At 35.3% G+C, this 15,837-nt stretch overlaps 1 protein-coding gene across 1 annotated transcript in view; it reads right to left on the reverse strand.

Moving 5' to 3' along the window:
* The window catches only part of LOC138704812 (receptor-type guanylate cyclase Gyc76C-like), a 934,849-nt gene extending 919,672 nt beyond the window's left edge, over nt 1–15,177 (reverse strand). Inside the window, exon 1 of the mRNA XM_069833089.1 lies at nt 14,187–15,177. The gene's annotated coding sequence lies outside the window, so the exon portion shown is untranslated. The remainder of the gene's footprint in view (nt 1–14,186) is intronic.
* Between the last annotated feature and the right edge of the window lie 660 nt (nt 15,178–15,837).

Below are 15,837 nucleotides of genomic sequence, written 5' to 3' on the forward strand. Positions count from 1 at the left end.
AAACTCATTTTTTAATGCCCGTATAGGGGCGTGTCTAATTCTCGTACGTAAACAGTCGAACTATAGGAATGTCGAACTTGATTTCTGTCGAACTTAGGAGCTTCCACTATCATTTTGTAGAATGCGCTATACATCATAAAAACGCTAAAAAATGGATATTCCTTTTTTTTTTCCGTTTACCTTTAATTTCATTCCGTTCATTAGGTACTCTTAAATCTTAGGTCAAATTGTATTTATTTATTTATTCTAATTCCGTTACCTTAGTCACTGTAACTATATAGACATTGCACGCGATCATTGGGATTTCCTCAAATCCCCTGTTACTTTTCAATCTGTTCGCTGATAAATTAGCACTTAGAAGAAATATATTTACAAATAACAGAACTACACCGACAAATGAAAGAAATTAAATACCTCTTTCTTTTAAAGAAAATTGCAAATCATCGAAAACATTATCACCGAAGAATGTACGCAGTTAAGTCATTTCCATACTGGTTCAGATATACTGCGCTATACTGTTCCCGGTAATGCACTGTTTGCTAAGAGCTTGTGGTTTTTATACAGAACCTTTAAAAGACTGCCCAAGGTCTGGTTTCTAAGAAAACAGAAAAATTGGCCCACAACTGCTATGAAGAAAGAGTACCTAGCTGTTAAGATGTCTTCAACATGAAAAAGATTGTGTGGAAAATTTATGGCAACCTTCTTACGTGCATTTTATTATTCTGGTTCCTGCATATTTTCCGACAAAGCTCTATGTTACATATCTTTGATTATACATTAATGTTGTTTTGAAACAGCGTGAGTCATATCTTCAGCGCATTTTAATTGTAACCAAAAGGCACGTTGTCAAAACGATTTCAGTTTAAATTTATTGTGAATCAGAAATTGTGTTCCTTACAAAAGCAACACTGGCACCGTATTAACATCACACAGACCTTCGCCATATATTATACAATAACGTTTATAGTTATAAATCTGGTGGACTCGTGTTCAATTTCCACAAGGGACGTGCAAATTAATCTCCTTCCCTTTGGGCCTAGGTAGGCGTATGTCCCTGTCCTGTAATATCGTAAACGGTGACCACGCAACCAGGGAATTCCGCTGTTTGTAAAAAATGACTAAAAGCAAGGTCTGATGATGCATTATCTAATGTTCACTTTCTCGTGTATTAACAATCTAATTGCTCTTATAACTACACTAGACCTATAGGCCTACTCAAGTTTTATATACATAATTATTTCTTTTCAACTTTCTTTGAATGAGTGTGCGGTAATATGAATTATACAGTCAACACAAGAAGATACAATATTTCGCTTCCTCTCATTGAACCAAAATGTAACACTGAAGCAGGTCTAAGGCACAGTTCTAATTACGGTCCAAGATTATATAATGATTTTATAAAGAGGAATCCTAAACTAAAGTTATTAAACAATTCATTATTCAAAAAACAAGTGCTTGAACTGTTTTTAAAATTATAATCATGTAAATTCTTATTCTTTATTTATTTTTTTTCTGTGACTTTAACAATGTTGTATTCTTAACTTAGTATGTTTATGTATAGGTTATGGTATCGTTTTGTTTGTTTGTTTTTGTTTTTTTTTCTTATTCTTTTTAAACTTTGTGTAGGCTAATTACATTTAACAGTTTTAATCAGATTATTATTATTATTATTATTATTTTATTATTTTTTCTTGTATCCAGTTTTCATTATTAGTCACACCCGACCTCAAGCATCTTGCTTTTTCGGATGTGAGCCAGTTACCTTGTATTTATACAATAATTTGTAATATGTAGACTATTTGACTATGAGATTTGTAATCAATTTCGAATTTTGAAGAATATTCATATAACGAGTATTACAATAGTATTGTAAAATCTTTGTTATTGTATGTAATTTTTGCTTGCAATAAAAATCTTGTAATCTTGTAAAAGAAAAGTTATTTCGGCTAAGTTACGTAGGTTAATGCCTGGCTTATTTGCTCTGTCTATCCAGTAACAAGCCTAATGCATTCAATAATTAATTATACCTTCTCACCCTTATTATCCCCATGCCTGCTCTTTAAGATACAGGTTTATTCTCTTAATGTTAAGACACATGTAAATAGAAAGAAACTTAGGGGAGAGTCGGGTAGTATCGGACATCGGGTAATATCGGACAGTGAGTTTCTTTCATCTACCACACGATGATAGTACCTGATTGACATGGTTACGTTTCTGTGATGTCGCATAGAAAAACGTAACCATGTCATTCAGGTACTACCATATGGTGGTAGATGAAAGAAACGCACTGTCCGATACTACCCGACTATCCCCTAAATCAGCCGTGGCGAAAAGGCCATGGTGCGCCGAGCCACTGTGTAAGCTGCAACCTGCATAGCACCTATGGAGGGAGGCGGACAACCGAAGGGAAAGTTAATGTTTAGGACGTGTAACGAAGAAAGAAACGAACAAGAAAACATAGGACACATTATCACAACCTAAAATTAACTGTCTTCAGAATGTCTCCGCGACAAAGTTTCAAAATCAGGAATTATGTCACTTACTGCCAATCGTAGTTGATCACGAAGGTATTTGTCTGTTAGTCGTGATCTAAATTTGATTTTTACTATTTTCATTGTTGAAAATAATTTTTCACAAACGTAAGTTACAGCGAACATGGCTTCAACAGAGCAAGCGAAAGAACAAAGCTTCAAATATTTATTTTTTTCCAAACATTTGAAAAGTTCAATATCTGTCAAGTCCTTACATCTAGCTTTCATTTAACGTCACATTGTAAATCTGTGAGTTTAAATTGAAAATCTAATCGCATTATTCGTACATCTGCTGTAAAAGAATCGACGTACAGAGATGATGATGATGACAATAATAATAATAATAATAATAATAATAATAACAACACAACCTTTTAATGTTTCATCAGTAACACGTAGTAACTTATAATGCCGTTTTATGTTATACAACCGTTTTCCTTGTAATATTTGTGAACAAATCATACATTTAATATTTTCATCATATTGTAAGCAAAAGAATGCATCCTCCCATCCTACTTGAAACTTTCGTTTTTTATAGAGGTACATGGTTTCGAGAGAGATATTGCGACGATACGCCACTCGCAGGTCCGAGACAAATACAAATAGAACGGAGTTTGACTCCAGTGAGTAAGAGGGTGGGGGTTGTAGGTAGGAAGCGAGAGAAAAGCACTGCGAGCCACAATGTGCTCGTGAGTCGCATTTTCGCCGCGGCTGCCCTAAATACATAAACGAACTGTAGAAAAAAAAAGAGCAGAAGAAAAAAGGCGAAAGTATTTTATATACTGTAAAATTAAGCAGAACTAATCAATGGTGAAAATATTATAAGTCATTTAACGTTTTTATTACTTAAAAAAAAAGCTGTTTGGACAATCTGGTACAATAGCTCCTTATGGAGATTTGTGCGAAGTGCTCATCTCAGATGATATTCCGATGAATAAATTAACGAGAATAAAAGTGTAACACGGATGTATAATTCATGATGATGATGATGAATTACTAGAATTTGTGAAAGTGTTATGGTGAATGCTTCGGTAACATATTGAGCTATGGATTAATTTTTATATATCCTAATACATGGCTGTAATCGCGGATTACCGGTAGGCTACGTCAGAGATTTACGAGCAAAATCGGCTTTAAAGCTTTCGAGGCCCTAGGCAAATATCATATATGCGTGAAAGGCCCTTGAGGTGAAACGCTTTTAATTTCATAGTAATTAAATCACTGATGTAGAATATAGCAGAACATTTATTGGACAGGTTTACAGTTACATAACATTTATATCTCATTTTTGCACATATAAGGATACTAATTCACCTATAGCAGCGAAGTTCATTAAACACAGACGCCTATAACATAGCAGATCAAAGAGAATTTTTTTTTCTTCGTCGTGTTTAACGTCCTGTTTTACTGACATGGTGTAAAGAAGGGTATATCTTTCTCTTAGATTAACGCAATGCAGGTCTCCCTGATCATATGGTTAGCACGATGCAGGGCAGCAGCGGAAACGCCACATGTGCAAGACATAGGACAAAGACCCAGTTCCGTGAAATGAAGATAAATCTTCGTCCGTACCGGGAACCAAACCAAGGACAGCTTAAACTGATAAGCGCCAGTGAGCAATAGTGGCGGACAGGAGCATTTATATCAAAAGTTACAAAATATATTTTTGCTTACTTAAGTCATCGTAACAAAATATTAATAAGCCCACTATACAGGGAGTAAGGAGTATAAATGTCGTCCTTTTCACGGTCGGGAACGGTCAACAGGATCAAAAAATGTCCATACAACATAGGGTCAAGACTTGATAGTTTTCACAGAAAAAAAAATCTATTTTCTTATTTTATTTGCGTTATACTGCTTATATCGTTAGTAAAATTACGAAAACAATTACATCAGTAGATATACCTGGCAAAGAGTTAATATTCGTTTAATAAATATTCGTGTGTTATATTACGTTTTTGTGATATAAAATAAAAATGCATGCTTAAATTTGTTAATATTCTGGCGTGAGAGACGTGGCAACATTCATCAGGCAATACTCTGCACAGACGTAAGTACGAGTCAGCTGAGTTCAAGCTCCCTGTCCATAGGTCTACTGCTGAGCCGATGGCAGTTCAGCACAGGGTATTTGATAAACAACTTACAATGACATTTACAGTTGAGGAATATATGTAACTAATTTATGGAGAAAGTCGTCGTAATTCAAGTGAGGTAAAAAGGACGTGTCGTCAACGTTTTCCTCAAAGAAGGTTACCGGTACCTAATCGGCGAAATTTTGTAGCAGTTTCTCAACGATTATTAGAAACTAGAAGTCTCTTACCGCGTTTCGAAAATCACACAACCAGAAATCTGTTTAAAAATGATACTGCTTTACGGAAGCGGGAAAGATTAAAATGTTGCATTAGAAAAACAAGTTCTTGGGATTTTGTGCAGAAAACCAATATAGTTTATTTTTTTAGAAGTACAATAAAAATGGAGCAATATTGTTACACAAAATGTAAATTTACCATAATGTTCTAATAAGATTGAAAGTTCGTATTTGCTGCTCGTTTTATGTGAACAACAGTATTGTCATGGTCCGCTTCTGCATTAGAACAGAGCATCTGTTTTGTACCGGTATGTCTGTACCCGCTTGAGCTGTACTGTGTACTTGTAAACCCCCTCCTCCCATCCAGCAACGTTTCAAAACGTCTAATACTGTAAACTTTAATAATTAGTTAAATATTGCAATTAGAAAAAAATGTAAGGGCGTTTTTTCTTCCTGAGGACATGAAATCATCAGTTAAAATAATGGCAATTATACCCCTTACACCCTGTATAAACATTAGGTTACATTCAACCTCTATTTCATATCGTGGCACAATTTGGCTATTCATTAAACAACATCCCTTGAGTACGCTTACGGCAAATCGCTGGCAGAAATCCGGACGGAGATGACGGAGTTCAAAGACGACAAAGATTTTTATCATGGGGAAGTAAAACTGGTATGCCCTATAGTGAAAGAAAATACATATCTGAATAAGAGTTCAGGCAAAATTCACCAGCTACTTCTCGCCCAAGATGGCACAATGTGACCGTGTACATCGTGTAAATGCGTGTGCGTTTCTCTCCTGCCTTCACCTGTACTCCGTGTCTTACCTACGAAAAGGATCGAGGAAATTTAACAGTCATAGGAATACAGACATCCAAGAGAAGTTAAAAAGTCGACATCGTAAGACACGGACACAACAGCAAAACTGATGATATTGTGTAGCCTACAATTAATTGAAAAACATCATCTACTACCCGGCAAGGCGAACGCCCGACTTTGCCTTGTAGGTGAAAGCGGTGCAGTCGACCAGGTGTCGGTTTATGTTACAATACGATGTTACAGTTTGTGTCTTGTTGCATATATTTTCCGCGCACAAGTTCGCTTTGCCGGGCAGTACTCATAGGACGCCCAAAACAAGATATGGAGGGACTACCTGTAGCAGCGGTGACCAAAACTCGAGTTGCAGTGATTACATGCGACAGACAGTCTATGAAGTAAGGAGACGGAGGAAAGGTAGGCTACTTTGCATGAAAACTACAACCAGCGGTGGTTCCTGTACTAACATTTTGATCAATCCAGCGGGTAAAAGTCTCAAGTTTTGCTGTATCAGTAATGTCATTGCTGTCATCAAGTTCCAGTGAATAATATAAGATTTTTCTTCCTTCTTTTTTTTATCCTTCCTCTTGAATATAATCAGGAATTTTCTAAATTCTTCTCTCGATACTTGTTCGAGAAATTCATAGTTTTACAAAATTAAAAACTTCTTATGGACAAGTTATTTAAGCTATTTTAATCATTACTCTTTTGATAAATTCTGTTCTATTAAAAGGCTCTACAGCACGAGATATTTCAAACCCCATTAGGTAGCTGACTTCCTTACATTTATTTATCTCATCTTTCTCTTCCTGGCTATGATTTAAGACTTGTCAATTTCTGGCGTTTAACAGTTCGTTGGTACATAATATTGAATCAGATTTTCTACAATAGTATTATTAAATGAATAACTAATAACTTAAATAGTTACCCTGATCTAAACATTAAAAAGATTAAAATTGAAATAAAACCTAATAATTTTATCCTTCTAGGGAGATGATATAAAAAAATCAATTTTCATGCATGTACAGAAGCATTATATAAACACATACTTAGTGGTCAATAATAATAATAATAGTAATAATAATAATAATAATAATACATTATTCAGCGTGGCAATTAATGTTTCTATATTCTCCTAATTGAACCGTTGAGTCAAGTAAACATATTACATTTTGTCCAACAGAACAACAAAAAAGTTCTCCTTCTCATTCTTTACGAAACCACCTGTTACTGCTTGTAGAGACAGAGTTTGTAGAGCGACATGATACCGTCACTGCTTGCCTTCAGTACGTGAATGAAAAACACAGCAATGTACAGGAAACTCCTCGTACCCATTTGATGTCTGTGATTACCGATAGGCTATAGGCTAGATCACGAAAACAAATGTATTGTACAGAGTTTTGGGCTTTAAAAATGTAGAATACCATCTGAATTGAAAAAAAAGATTAATCCAACTCCCATTTTGGGAGAATGAATAATAAATAGGCCTAAATTTTGGTACGAAAAATAGGCTATATTATTATTATTATTATTAATTTTTTATTATTATTCTTAGACCTACAACAAGAAATAGGAATTGAACCAATATCAGAATACATCCAGCGCTATAAAGATAATTCGTACCAACAAATCAACAGAACGTCCATAACGCGTATCCCTAGACAAAGCATGGGCACTATATTCCTGCGCGGGCAGTGCACACTACCCCTTCTTTCCTCCCTCCATAAATATTGTACCTGTCTGCATGTGCATCCAGTAAGCAGAGGCTGAACTCCGTACCATAGCGTTCTAATCAGGGCTGTGTAAAGTAGTAGAATATGAAAAATAAATTGCAGGTTTCGTTTTAATTTCCAAAGAACATGGAAACAAGACTATTTTGTTTTTTTATTTTATTTTATTGGGTTATTTTACGACGCTGTATCAACGTCTCAGGTTATTTAGCGTCTGAATGAAATGAAGGTGATAATGCCGTGAAATGAATCCGGGGTCCAACACAGAAAATTACCCAGCATTTGCTCGTATTGGGTTGAGGGAAAACCCCGGAAAAAACCTCAACCAGGTAACTTGCCCCGACCGGGATTCGAACCCGGGCCACCTGGTTTCGCAGCCAGACGCGCTGACCGTTACTCCACAGGTATGGACGACTATTTTGTTATTATGAAAGGTCATAAAGGTAAAGTTCAATGAATCGACTGTTCAGTTGTGATTTAAATAAAACAATATCATACGGCACTTCGATCTTGAATATAGGAAGGATTTTGGCAATTATTAACTTACAGGTAAGAATTTAAAATAGGATTGTTAAAAATTGTTTATATTAATAAAATAGTTGTTACTTGTGTTAAAGCAATGTGTTATTTTAATGTCATTTGTTGTGGAGGTTGAAATAGTGAGAAAAGTTTTCAAGAACCTTACTTACAAATGACTTTTAAGGAACCCAGAGATTCACTGCCGCCCTCATATAAGCCCGCCATCTGTACATAACCTCAGCAAGATTAATCCAGTCCCAACCGTTATATCCCACCTCCCTCAAATCTATATTAATATTATCCTCCCAACTATGCCTTGGTCTCCCCAAAGATCTTTTACCCTCAGGTCTTCCAACTAACACTCTATATGCATTTCTAGAGTCACTCATACGTGCTAAACAATAATAATTTGTTAATGGAGAAGCCAACCCACATTCACTACTGGTCGAAAATGCAGTCCAATAAAATTTATCGTAACACATAGGCGAGTAATAGAGAACAATGCCTTTTTTCAAATGTCAGGTAAAACCAACAAAGAATTGTATGAATTATTACCTAATGACAAATTTTTTAACTTACATAAATTCGGAGCTAAAATGCTAGCAATCTTTGAATCCACGTAAGTATGTCTGCGAACATTTTGTTTTCTAAATGAACCTGATTAACTGCTTTACGTTTATGTAATAGTATTCATCCTAATATAGACAGACTCTTCCTGACCAAACAGTATTGGCGATCTAGAGCTTAAAAATGATTAGGCCTATTTATAATGAGTACTAAGCCATAAGTAATGACCATATGAATGCCTATACTGGGTATGTGATTTGTTTTTAAATGTTTAATGTAATAACATGCCAAGTTTTGTGATGTAAACACGTCCGAAATATTATGGAAGGAGTGAACTCGATCATATTTACCTCCTCTCCCTTACACCCATGTTTGCGCTAGACCGATCTTGAATTATAAACCTCGAGGCCATAGATCACAAGGCCGTCCTGTGAAGAGACGGATAGTTAGTTATTTTTTTGTATTTTTAGTGGGTTATTTTACGACGCTTTATCAACTGTGGTGATTATCTTGCGTCTGAATGATATGAAGGCGATAATGTCGACGAAATGAGTCCAGGGTCCAGTGCTGAAAATTATCCAGCATTTGAGGGAAAACTTCAGAAAAAGTCTCAACCAAATACAGCTCATGTATTATGTCCAGACACTCCCCCACTCTTCCTACAGAGCTGCGCACGAGATCGGATGAGTCTACTTACTAATTATCGAGGAATGGGTTAGTTTTCACCTTCTGTCATGCATGTACAGCGCATGCATTATGTCCAGACACTCCCCCACTCTTCCTACAGAGCTGCGCACGAGATCGGATGAGTCTACTTACGAATTATAGGGGAATGGGTTAGTCTTTGCCTTGAATTCGGTAGACACACGCCCGACCTTCCCTTCTACTCCTATCCCCTCTACAGAAACTTTTTCCCGTACTGCACATCGCGAGTGTGGCAAAATGAATGAGCTGTAACTTGCCCCAACCAGGATTTGAACCCGAGCCCGCTTGTTTCAGGCATGCTAACCGTTATTCCACAGCGTTGAATTCGTAACAGGTCTTATAAGGCTACAACCTGTTAAGATGAGGATTATTATTACAGTATAACTCCAATTATCCGGATTAATAGGGAGTAGTATAATCCGGATATGAGGAATCCGGATAATTGGGTCGGAAATGAAAAGTGTCTAGAAACAACAATAGTTAATTAACTGCATATATTAAAATTGCAAAATGACTATAGGCCTACAGTTTATAATGAACAAAGTTACACATATTCAAACAGAACTTTAGGCTACTTATGTATGGGAGTATAATACACGAAATTAAAAAACCTAAACATATGCAACTTTCTTTGAATAAATAATTTCAAACTGTCCTGAAACGTGTCGGATAATTAGCGATCCGAATATTTGGAATTCTATATTATTATTATTAGGCCTATTATTATTAATATTATTATTATTATTATTATTATTATTATAAAATAAATTCTATAGATGTATGTGGTCGAGTACCCAATTAAAAATTATAAAATATAAAAGTAGCTAGTAAAAAGTGCGGATCTATTTCTCATATAGCCTATTGACTTCTTCATGAATAACATATTTTAGAAATCATTTTAGGAGTTTAGAATTTGTCCCGGTGTGGCTGAACAAACGTTTGGCAACTTTAGGCGGAATAGATATATCCTCGAATTTAAGTCTCAAGGGCCTTCTCCTTGGATGATTATGTTTCAAGGTACAGTCCTGTTACACATTCTTATTTCTTTTACAATTGATTTGTTCTATGGAATAATAACGTACGTTACATCGTTCTTCCGTTTACAGCATTATATTGAATCCTTAATAACAACCCCCCCCCCCTGAACAAAATATTGTTTCCTTCCAACAAACAAAGCACCTTGTAGAAATATTTGAATGTCGTTCTGCACAATTCTGTTATCAGATATAAAATGTTTGATGTTCTGTAACTCGGATTCAAAATTTTGTAGTTAAGTTCTTGTTCCAGAGATCGCCTAAATGATGCCAGAAATGGACTACATTATCAAAGGCGTAGGTTTATATTGCAAGTACGTTGTAGCACTGTAGTTGCGTAACTGTAGCAGTATATCATCGGATCTCTATATTAGAGATAAAATACTAAATGAAGCATGAAAATTCCGGATAATTATTTTTTATACATTAAATTATACAATATACCTTCAAAACAGACAATTCAACTTAGCGGTATGCACCAAATATCATTTACTTGCATGTAACTAGATCATTCCGCATTATTTTTACAATAAATTAGTATTAAATTGTAACAAAACTAACATAATTCAATTTAAATCCTGTCCAAATTCAACGTCGCAAATTTCTAGCGCAATAATTAATAATAGATCCCTATTACAAACAACAACAACCAAATTTCTTGGCTTAAAAATCGATGTCTTAAATTGGAAAAATCATACTAAATAAATTACCCCCAAAATAAATTCAGCTTGTTTTGCTATGCAAAAGATCGTAAATATCAATACCTTAAAAACAATATACTTTACATACTTCCACTCGGTAATGAGTTTTGGAATAATATTCTGGGGAAATTCCACAGATAGTAACAATATATTTCTATTACAAAAAAGAGTAATTAGAATAATAGTAGGTGCCAAATCTAGAGAATCGTGTAGGACTATTTAAAAAAAAACTACAAATAATGCCCATGGCTTGTCAGTATATCTTTCATTAATAATCTTCCTCGTATGTAATCGTGAAAACTTTGTAACTAATTTAACAGTTCATAGCATAAATACACGTCAAAAAATGATTTTCATACTCCATCCGCAAGTCTATCGTGCTATCAAAAAGGAGTGCGTTATATGGCAGTAAAAATTTATAATAACCTCTCTATCGATATAAAAAATGAAACTCAAAACATAAGATTATTTAGGGTCAAATTAAAGAAGTACCTAATTTCTCACGCCTTGTATTCTGTAGGTGAATTCATGACATTCAATAACACTTCATGAAATTGATACTAAAACTTTTGTGTTGTACTAGTAGACTATATTGTAAATCTCGTCTGTATATATTTCATCTAGACTGTGACTATAAATTAAGACTTTATAATAGTATTAAGTTTTTTGACTGTTCCATATTCTAGCTGTGAGCATGTATAAATACCATGGAATGTTAATAAATACAATACAATACAGACATTAGAGAGCCATCGGCGTAGCTCAGTCGGCTGAGACGCTTGCCTGCCGAACCGGAGTTACGCTCGGGTGTGAGTTCGATTTTCGCTTGGGCTGATTATCTGGTTGAGCTTTTTCCGAGGTTTTCCCCAACCATAAGGCGAATGCTAGATAATCTATGACAAATTCCCGGCATCATCTCGCTATCATCAATCACATCGATGCTAAATAATCTAGTTGTTGATACAGCGTCATTAAATAAAAAAACAGATAATAGAGTCGCAAGTACCATCTCGCCTCTAGGTAGAGCCTCACGTAATGAATCCACAAAAGTTTCCTCTGTTAATTAGTGTATCAAAGAAATGATGCCAGATATATTTCCTAGTTATGATACATTTTGTCGAATTAATGAGAAAAACTTAGCCTATAGCTCGAGACGACAGTTTGTTAACAGGACGAAAGATAAAATCTTAATAATTTGTCTCTACGGTCAAGTTTTTATGACTGTCTGCCGTAAACATTTGAAGCATTTCGATTTTCATTGATTTAGAGAAAAATAGTGTAATGTGACGAAAAATAACGCACAAAGAACTGCACAGCACATACTGGCATCAAGACTGCCACAAACTTGCTGAATCTGATTACGCTGTGGTCCACTCTTCTCGATTGTCGATGGTTCGCCAACAGGAACAGCGCCAGGATTTGCTATTGTAGGGGGGGGGACATGGAGGACGACCCATAAACCGTAAGGAGGGGCTCAAAACGTAGGTATAGTATGGAACGCATATTTTATCTGAAAATGTACTTATTAGTAAGTTATTTATAATCAAATAGTTATGCATATCGCTTGTCGCGAAAATATAAGCCTATGTAGTTGGCTCACGCTACTGTAAGCCTACAAAAAAAATCCTGTAGGTAAATTCTAAAATCTTATGGAAGAAGAAACAAGAAGAAGAGTGGAACGAGGAGACAGAGGAATATTATTTTGTGTGGTATCTCAAATTTCTAAACGAAACAATGCATTTTTAAATAATTGATTAAATGGCGATCTTACTCGTGTTAATTAGGCCTATGTAAGCATGTGTGGCTTACAGCTGTTTCGGTGTTGCTTGACACCATCCTCAGAGCCTACTATATTCAAGTGTTAAAAGTAGTGTACGAAAGATTCAACATGGAAAAACATTTTTGTCTATTTCTTCGTTCTACGTAATACTATTTTGAGAAGATTAACTCCATATGTAGATGAAATTATTGGGGATCATCAGTGTGGTTTTAAGCGTAATAGATCAACTATTGATAAGATATTTTGTGTTCGACAGATAGAGAAAAAATGGGAGTATAAGGTTACAGTGCATCAGTTATTCATAGATTTCAAAAAAGGCATATGACTCGGTTAAGAGAGAAGTTTTATATGATGTTCTTATTGAATTTGGTATTCCCAAGAAACTAGTTCGATTAATTAAAATGTGTCTCAGTGAAACGTACAGCAGAGTCACGAAAAAAAATTCTAAATCTAGGAGATGACAAAGGAAAATAGGCATTAGATACCTAATATTTCAAGAAACGAAAAGTAGACGGAAAGGGGAAGAGAGAGGTAGACAAAGATAAAAAAGATTTCTCAGAATTTATTTAGTTTATACATCAGAATTAGTGTGACAGAATTGCTCTCTTTCATATACTCTCAACACACGTGAGGAATGGAGTAAGTTTATGAAGACATATTTTTCTTTCTAGTGCATTTCCTTGTCAATACCTATCGTGTAATAAATTAAAAATGAATAAATTTAATATTAAATATGACGAAAATTCCTCCTTTATATAAAACTACAAAAATAAAAGCGAGATGTGTCTTGAATTTCTTCGGTAAAGATGTAATAAATGGAATTGCGTATATGTGGGTAGACTTGGGTATAAACATATAAACATAACATTTATGTCATTGTTGATCACGTGATCAGCAGAGGTGAGAAGTTCGTATCGAAAGAGTTGAGTTGTTTGAGCTCGGACTTTATATCAATCTAATGAACAGTAGTAACGCAGTTCCAAACGTCAAAAAACCAGGAAAATAAATATGTAAAGTCGAGTATAATCAAACTTATCTTTGTACTCTAGAATAAGAAACAAAATTGACAAATAATGCTGCATAGGGAAAGACTTTTGACAATTAGAATCTTCGTGATTTTCAATATAAAATTATTTACTCATACATATAAGAATAACAAATAAAATACATAACAATTTGTATCTAACCTTGTTAAAATTTGTATTAGTGTACATTTCCAGTTTACCAAAAGAGATTCTCTTCTATGTTCTGAAAAAATATGTGCGAATGTTGACAAAGTGTCTTTATTACGTTTATTCTTCTATCTAAACCTATTTATATCTTCTGCTTAACGTACAGCGAAAGGGAAAAGTCACTTTCGATATTAGCAACAGTGGAGTGAGAACAACCTTCTTCTAGCAAACTTGTAACGCATTTAAATTCTTACGAGACTAAACTGTCCTCATCAAAACATGCCATCAAGAAAGAAAGCTGCCTGCAGGCATCAACTTACCATGAGTACGATGAAACGTTACTCCAACAAACACTTGCTCGGGTTTCTTCACTTGAATACGATAAAAATATTCGAAGCAGATAAAACACTAATGTAAAACAAAGCACAGTGAAGAGGTGGTTTGTTCCTATCGCTCGTCACAGAGCCGATTGTAGTCCATGGTCAGAATAAACTATCACAAACACAATCGTAAACACAACATAGCACACGCACACTACCACGCACTGGCCACTAGGAGCAAACACGTTTTTTTGTCGTCATTAAGGTCAAACCCAGTCTATTTCAAGGGGCTGAGATATGCATTGCCAACAGTAGTAATCCGTGCGTGAAAGTGTGTTCCTAAAGGGTTGCTGAACTTAAAAGCGCCTAGAGGCAATACTTCATGTAGTCAGCAGTAGAGTTCAATTAGTGGGCATTCTAACATAAAAGCTGTACTGTTATTTCATGATCACAATTAGTATTAGTTTGTTACAGTCGAAGTCGAATATTTAAAATACGTGTTTCCGAAAGACGGAGAAAAATGGTCGTAGAAGTCTGTCACAAAGCTAAAACGAACCCCTTTTCTTGGAACTGAAAGACAGGAACTTCACATCAACACACTCAACAGTTTCTTCACAATCATTTTAATGAAAATGCATTGACACTATCAATACGTTAAACACGGAACACCTCTCGTGTAAAAAATAGTCGAAACACACGTGCCAACCCCGAGACGAGAAAGGAACTACCTTCAGCAATATACACTGGTATAAACACTGCCGTAAATTACTGAAACGACTTCATAAATATCTAATTTTAAAAATGTGTGAGCAAAAGTGAACCAAAATTAACAAGCTTTCACCACATGGTTCTTAAAATTTGCCCAACACTTGTTACAGCAACGCATCACAACAATTATTAACACGTATCAAGTTTTGCTGTGTCGACATAGAAACTGTCGCTAAACTTTCCTCGTTCCAAGGCAGACAAAACCGTCGCCACCCGAACGCGTGACACACTAACAACTTACTGAACCGAGTATGCAACTTCGTTAAACTTCGGAGTCCAGAGCTGCTGCCGCTTGTGGACAAATCAGAACTACGAGAGCGTGGCGACATCTAGTGTTAGCGTAAATTACTAAGTCGAACTGCTTGTTACCGCGTAAGAAACTACTGTAAATAACACGTGGCCGTGTTGGTTTCGGAATTTGTTTTATAAACATCAGGAAATCTGTTGTTGTTTACGGTTTTTAAATTATGGACAATGTTTTTTTAAGTATTCTGAGACATAACATATTGAAAAACAAAACTATATGAGTGTAAATACTTGAAGCGCCGGTACATACAGGATGACTAACACACGTAACGATTTTACCAAATTTTAATGAAAGTTACTGGTGTTAGACAGTCATCAATTCATATGTCTTTACACGGAAACTAGTCCACCGTTTTATTATGCGTATGATAAACAGGAGAGAAGTAAGATGAATAGAAGGGCTCCCTACAAAAATGGGTGGCTCCAAATTTTTGGTCAAATTAATGTTTTACTTGCTGCATAGGTTAAAAAATAAGCCTGATCTTTTACAGGAAAGAGTGATTCCGAATATTTGGTAGTAAGTTACAGTGGAATTGGAGCTGAACTCCCAATCGTTTCGTTGCAAAAAGGAAGCAGC

Source organism: Periplaneta americana, chromosome 8 (assembly GCF_040183065.1).
Source record: "Periplaneta americana isolate PAMFEO1 chromosome 8, P.americana_PAMFEO1_priV1, whole genome shotgun sequence".
NCBI classification, from domain to species: Eukaryota; Metazoa; Arthropoda; class Insecta; order Blattodea; family Blattidae; genus Periplaneta; species Periplaneta americana.